Here is a 7,782-nt window from a genome sequence, read left to right on the forward strand (position 1 = left end):
GCATATCCCCAAAATGATGGTGGTAGTGAGCTTCGTGCCATCATTGATCGAACCATGTCCAACAGTGTTCGATTCCTCCTCTCGGATACTCCGTTATGTTGAGGAGTACCAGGAGGAGTGAGCTGTGAAACAATTCCACAATCTCTAAGATGACTTTGAAAAGCATCACTTAGGTATTCGCCTCCTCTATCGGAGCGGAGTACCTTGATTGTTCGGTCGAGCTGATTTTGTACTTCATTTTGAAATTCCTTGAACATTTCAAAGGCTTCATGTTTGTGTTTCATTAGATACACATACCCATATCAACTAAAATCGTCGGTAAAGGTAATGAAGTACCTTTCACTATTCCTACTAGTGGGCTTGAGAGGTCCGCATACATCCGTATGTATGATACCTAACAAGTCCTTAGCCCTTTCATTTGTACCTTTGAAAGGCTCTTTGGTCATCTTGCCTTGAATACAAGATTCACACTCATCAAACGAACCTAACTCGTTTGTTTTCAAAAGACCATTCTTTTGGAGAGTATTTACACGATTCTTGTTTATGTGTCCAAGGCGACAATGCCAAATGTAGGAATCACTCAAAACCTTTTTGAGTCTTTTGGTGGAAGTTTGATATAATGAGCTATTTGAGGTATTATCATGAACCAATTCATAAATACCGTTGTTTGGTACAGCTTTAAAATAAAAGATACCATTAGATGATACATGCATTTCTGATTTTACAAATTTAAAGTCAAAATTACATTGTCTAAGAAGGTGCACGGAAATAATGTTCCTAGTCAAACTAGGAGCATACAAAACATTCCTCAAAACAACTTCCAAACCACTTGGAAGCGATAAAGTGAAGTCTCCTCTAGCGGCCACGTGCACCCTTGCACCGTTGCCCATGAAAAGACTCACTTCGCCCTTCTTTAAGTCTTCATTCCTTTTGAACCCCTGCAACCAATTGCAAATGTGAGTTCCACATCCGGTATCCAATACCCATGTGTTAGAAGAAATAAGATTTAGCTCAATATTAATCATAAAGACATTACCCGAGGCATGCCCCGCATTCCTCTTGTCTCTTAGCTCCTTTAGGTAGACCGGGCAATTGCGTTTCCAATGTCCGGTCTCCCCACAACCAAAACAAGGATCATCCTTATGACCCCTCGGTTCCACAACCTTTTGTTTCTTTGCCATAACCGGTGCCTTGCCCTTACCCTTAAGATGCACAGGAGGACCCTTTCTTTTTGCTACCTTAGCCTTAGGATTGGGCTGAGATCGATTCTTGGATCCACCTTCATTGATCGCAAACACGGGTAAAACCCTTTTACCCATGCTCGCCTCGGCTGTTTTAAGCATTGAGTGAAGTTCTCCAATGTTTTTGTCCCACCCGTTCATGTTATAATTTAACACGAAAGTGTCGAACCTTTTCGACAAAGAGTTAAGGATCAAATCCGTTGCTAACTCTTTTGAGATGAGACAATTGAGCTTGGCGAGGCGATCAATGTAACTTTTCATCTTAAGTACATAAGTTGAAACTGGTTGATTATCATCCATTCTACATGCATGCAAGGCTCGAACCGTTTCGAACCTTTCAACCCTCGATTGCTTAAGGAACATTTCCTTAAGTTGAGTAATCATGTCGTACGCATTATGGTTTTCGAAATCCTTTTGGATTTCGGGAACCATAGTCGCCAACATGAGGCATGACACTTGAATGGAATCTTCCGTGTGTTGGACCCAATTCATGTATTCGACCTCACTTCCATCTTCCGGTTCGTTGGGGATAGGTGTTTCCAAAACATGATATAATTTTTCTTGTTTTAGAACAATCCTTAAATTTCGGAACCAATCCGAAAAGTTATTGTGGTTAAGACGGTCTTTAGCGAGAATAGATCGGAGAGATACATTTTGGACGTTAGGGATTATGTTGTCGTCGACGTGTGCGGCCATCTGCAGAATTTTAATTAAGTTCATTTTAGTGTTTTACTTATTTTAATTATTAATACCCTTTTATATATACCAAATATAATTAATAATTAAAATCTAGAATCCAACGATAAACCCGACTCCGGTTAGGTGACCTTTTTCCCATTGTCGGTTTATCAAGGTAGTTATTCATAACAATTGCAAACCCTTTTGCAACTTCTAGAGTTTATGGGACCGGTTCGAAATCATATTTCGTGTCGGCATGTTTATCCCATCAACACCTATTATACCCCATGCTTGGGTGACCCTCTTCACATGGTTCTAATTTAAGTCGTCCTACTTGTATCAACTTGTAATATCAACATACAAATGGTTAGGTGACCTTTTTCCCATTTATATGCCAATATTACCTCAACATATTAATTTACTCTACGCGGTTAGGTGACCTTTTTCCCACTAAGAGCTTACTAATATGTTAAGCGTTATACAAAAGGATGGTGTTTAACTTGTTATCCTTAATTTTAAAAGGGATTTTTAGTTTTAATAATTCTAGTTGTAAAACTTTAAATCATGTTCTAACATGCATTTAGTAACATGATTATTTTGAAACCATTTTCAAAATTCTAATTTATAATAAAACCATTTTATTATGGGCGTGAGACGGCTAGTTAATAAATCCATTTTATTAAACTACGTGTCACGTGATTACCGATAATTGTTAGAACCCGTTTTATGCTTTGTTAATTAATTCTATGTGACGAAGTTGATATCCTAATATCTAACAACCACATAATCAAACAATCAATTAACAAGCATACACAATTATACTAGACACGAGCCACTAAGTTAGACCACACTTGTTAGCCGAAACAAGTGTGTGTCTTAGGTCCGATCCTAAGGGACACACGACACATGGATGTTGTAGCTCCCACTTGATCCCGCATCCAAATGCGTCAAACATCTTCTTCAACCCCGTTGTAATCCATTGGGCTTGAACTTGGGCCTTAGCTTCCATAAGCTTCCATTTGGGCTCAATTTGTGGGCTTAGGTCCTTTTGGGCTTGAATCCCCTTAATCGGCTTGTGAGGCCCATTATCACCATACCGGCCCAAAAAGGCCCAAACTTCCAATTTTGCAATCTTCTTTAATTTTACAAAACCAAATGTCCTAATACATTTTTAATTATTCTATAAAATAAAGATATTACAAATAATCTATTTATTACATACCCATATGAATAAATAATTACAAAATTACAAAACTGCCCCTAATTAATTATTACAAACCGAAACTTGAATAATTAATTACAATTACAATCATCAACCACAAACAAACATCCATTTTGGTCTACGGCTCGGTCTAGTTTTAATAAATAACAAACATAACCCGTTATGTTTTAGGATCCAGTTCCAAAACCCCTTGACCTTATCGGGCCTAGCCCAACCCATTTGGGCTTGACCCAATAACTTGTTCTTGGGCTTCGGCCCATAAGAAAGTCTCATGGGCTTCGGCCCATTTAACTTTCTTCCCCTTTTTCGGTTAACCCATTAACCAAAAGAAGTGGGCTTCGGCCCAATAGCTCGGTTTTATTTATTTACTTATTTTTTTGAACAAAGCCAAAAATATAACAAGATTAAATACAAAAAAAAATCATGCATGTTAATTTTTTGTATAAAATCTTTCAAGGGGAAAATATAAAACCGAAAACCCGAAGCTTAGTTTCCTGTATCCCGGCTCTTGATGCCATTTGTTGGGTTTCTATGGATATTTTAGACTTAGTTAATCATTTAACTAGTCATTAAAAAGCGGAAGCGTGATTATCTATAAACTTTATGTACATATATCCATATATATATTACAAGTTCATATGTGTGTTAATCTATGAATAACCCTTTATTCTTGTTTCAAGATTACCATTAATCTTAAGATTAGAAACCCGAGACTAAGGATCAAATAATACGGAAAAACTAAACTATCAAAGCTTGTAAAACTTACATTCTTAACTCCTTAAGAGATGTAGTTGATGGTTGAAGAAGATGATGATGTTGATGCTAGACTTTCAAAGGGAAAATCCTCAAACGGAAGATACCCCGAGCCTCCAACACACACCGAGCTATGTTAGGAAGCTTGAACACGAGAAACCAAGACTCGAACCTCTTTTGTTTCTTGACTTCGGCCGAACCAAAAACAAGAAGGAAAGAGAGTGGTATATATTTGAAAGTGTGTTGAACCATTCTTATATATATGAGATCATATCTCAATCAAATCTATGGTTAGGTTCATTTTTGGTCAAGTAAACTTTACTCAATCTCTAACAAAACTTTACCAACTTTGACCAAGTGTATGGAGTGTGTGTGTGACTCATGTTTAAATGATATATTTTATACTTTATAAAATATATAAACACCCCATCTTTTATAAACCATTTTATAAAAGAACACATGTCTAAATAATCATTCCAATAATAATTATTTGAATAAATAAATTAACCAATTAATTTATTTAACACTTTCAAGTAATTATTCAGAAACCCGATTTCTGAATGTGTCGTGTTCTGTATTTGTTTTATAGATTATATCTCAACAAATACAAAATTGGTGTGTGTCTAATTCGTTATTGGGTATGACCCGACTTGGATCAATCACGGCTAGCCACATTAACCTAATTATGTGTCTCGGGCATACGGTATTCCAACAGATGCCTTGCTTAGACCTGAGAACCTCTATTCCAAGGAAGTACTTAAGTCTTCCCAAGTCTTTCATTTCGAATTCTGTGAACAAGTTCCTTTTTAAATTCATCATTTCTTCTTCATCATCTCATGTAATAATCATATCATCAACATAAATGATTAGACAAGTCACACGATTACCTCTGTGTTTAAGGAACAGAGTATGATCTGAGTTACTCTGTTTAAAACCATATTGTTGCATGGCACGAGTAAATCTGCCAAACCAAGCACGAGGAGACTGTTTGAGTCCATACATATATTTTTTTAAACGATATGTCTCTTCTACTTTGAAGTTTGCATTGAACCCAGGTGGAACTTCCATATAGACTTCCTTTTTTAGCTCACCATGCAGGAAAGAATTCTTACATCATATTGGTGGAGAGGCCATCCTTTGTTAGCAGCAATTGAGAAAAGAACTCTTATTGTATTCATTTTTGCAACTGGGGAGAAAGTCTCAGAGTAGTTGATCCCATATGTTTGAGTATACCCCTTAGCGACCAAGCGGGCTTTATACCTTTCAATAGTGCCGTCGGGTTTGTGTTTCACTGAGAATACCCACCGACACCCTACCGGTTTCTTTCCAGTTGGAAGTTTTCATTTTTTCCATGTGTCATTTTTTATCAAGGCCTCCATTTCAGTTTCCATTGCCTTCTTCCATATTTCTAATCCTAAAGCTTGCTCCATATTAGTTGGAATTTTTTCCAAGTATAGTGAGGAATCAAACGCTTTAGCTTCTTTTGTCAAATTTGCTTCGGCTATGTTTTCTATAGGATATCTTGAGCTATGAGTTTCCTTTTCTGGTGAATATCTCTTTGGGGTAACTCCTCTATTTGCCCTTGGTAGTAGCACATATCGTTCAGGTGTTTCTTCTTGTGTTGCTTGTTCTTTTTCACATGTTATTTGTTCACGTGTTTCGGTTGCTTGTTCAGGTTCAAACTCAGGCATTAGGCTAGGAGGATCTTGAGCAGCGATACTAGTCGTCGTCATTGAGGGTGAATCTTGTGGAGATGCTGACGATGGTGACTCTCATGGGGCATTGTGATCAACTTCTTAGGATGAGGGTACCATTGTAGCCAACTCAGTGTGTCATATTCCCTGTCATCCTGATCACTGTGTTGGTTATAGAAAAACTCGGTTTCAAGAAAGTCACAATTCATGGTGGTGAACATGTGGCGTTTTCTTGGATTGTAACACCGGTAACCTTTTTGATTAACTCTGTATCCTACGAATACACATTTTTTAGCACATGGGTCAAGCTTGGTGCGTTCTGCTTTGGGTATGTGGACAAAGACAGAACAACCAAAGACCCGTGGTTCAAGGGTAAGTGTAGGAGGAAGTTTGGTGAAATCAGATAGGGCTTGAAGTGGAGTTTTGAGTTTGAGGGTATTGGTTGGTAAACGATTGATGAGATAAGCGGCAGTAGCGATTGCTTCGGGCAAAAAACTATTAGGTACTTGAGATTCAATCAAGAGGGCTCGGGCAACCTCTAGTAGAATTCGATTTTATTCGTTCAACGGCTCCATTTTGTTCAAGAGTATGCGTGCATGATGTTTGATGAATCATTCCCTTTGTTTGAAAAAATTGTTTCATAGAATTGTTCACAAACTCGCTTCCAGTATCTGATCGTAATATTCGAATGGTTTTTTGAAATTGTGTGTTTATCATGGCATAAAACGTGGTGAACTTCTCAAAAACTTCAGATTTATGTTTTAAAAAATAAATCCATGTCATGCGGGTACAATCATCAACAAACAATAAAAAATATCAAAAATTTTGTCCCCCAATAATAGGAGCTGGACCCCATACATCCGAATGTATCAACGAAAAAGGTTCATCAACTTTTGTATTATTTGGTTTATAAGTTGAGCGATGACTTTTTGCTATCATACAAGTCTCGCAATTCATTTTACTATTTGAAGGAAAAAGTTTAGGAAATAGAATGTGCAAATAACCAGTAGATGGATGTCCAAGTATCCTGTGCCATAACCATGCTTCTCGGCTTGTAGTTCCGTGAGCCAACATTACAGTACCTTCTTCAACCACCTCATCCACATAATATAACCTTTGACGCTCAGTGCCACGCCCAATAATCACTCCTGTCCTGATATCCTGTAAGATACAAAAGTTGGGATGCATCAGGACCATTCAATTCAACTCTTTAGTCACATGACTAATAGATAGTAATTTATGTGACAATGATGGTACATAGAGACAATTTAAGAGTTTAAGAGTGGGGGAAATTTCAATAGTCCCTCCCCCATTAACATTGACTATTCCCCCATTAGCCGTTTGAATATGTGTTCGTTTTGGTTTAGAAACAGATATAAAATCGTATTTCTCAAATGTCATGGTGTCGGTTGCACCTGTGACATCTTGTTTATGAATACAAATAAAATATTTGGAATCTATATTTCAAATATTAGCAAACAAGTAAGTAATGGGTAAAACGACTCATTGAAATATGAGGTGTTTAAACGAGCGTTCGATGTTATCGAATATCGTTTAAAAATAAAATATAAAGTTCAATAAAAAAGTATTATTATTAATAAGTAAAACAATTAATAATTAAAAATAAATATATATATATAGAGAGAGAGAGAGAGAGATGTACGTGTGATGATGTATAATAATAATAATAATAATAATAATAATAATAATAATGTAAGAAAATAATAGGATAATATTGAAATGAATTGTAAGCTTAACGATGAAGTAAGGATATGGATGCCCGATCATATTCAAGATATCAATCATATTATCCAAAGATAAAAAAAGATAAAAAAAAAGAAGAAAATCTTATCGAAAACTTTCTTAACAAGAAAGTAAGTTTTTGAGTGTGTATATATATATGAGCTCTAGCCATATGAAAGTTGAATAAAACCTCACCAAAATTAAACGAGCGGAGGGGAATAAGTTTTAAGCAAGGAAAAGAATAGGTGCACTATACCTGTCCCCTTAATTTCAATACGCAAAAAGGATTCAAAAAGGTTAAGAGCTATATACATATATATTTTGAGCAACAATCAAGGAGTTATAGTGTATTTAAAGAAAGTCTCGAGAACAATAATTAACGCGGTCAAGCTAGTAATATCAAAAGGTAAGTACACGGACCATAATCATATTATTTTTATAAGCGTTTTTA

Source organism: Bidens hawaiensis, unplaced genomic scaffold (assembly GCF_021521415.1).
Source record: "Bidens hawaiensis isolate Kalapana, Puna unplaced genomic scaffold, B.hawaiensis_p1.1 tig00013744_1, whole genome shotgun sequence".
NCBI classification, from domain to species: Eukaryota; Viridiplantae; Streptophyta; class Magnoliopsida; order Asterales; family Asteraceae; genus Bidens; species Bidens hawaiensis.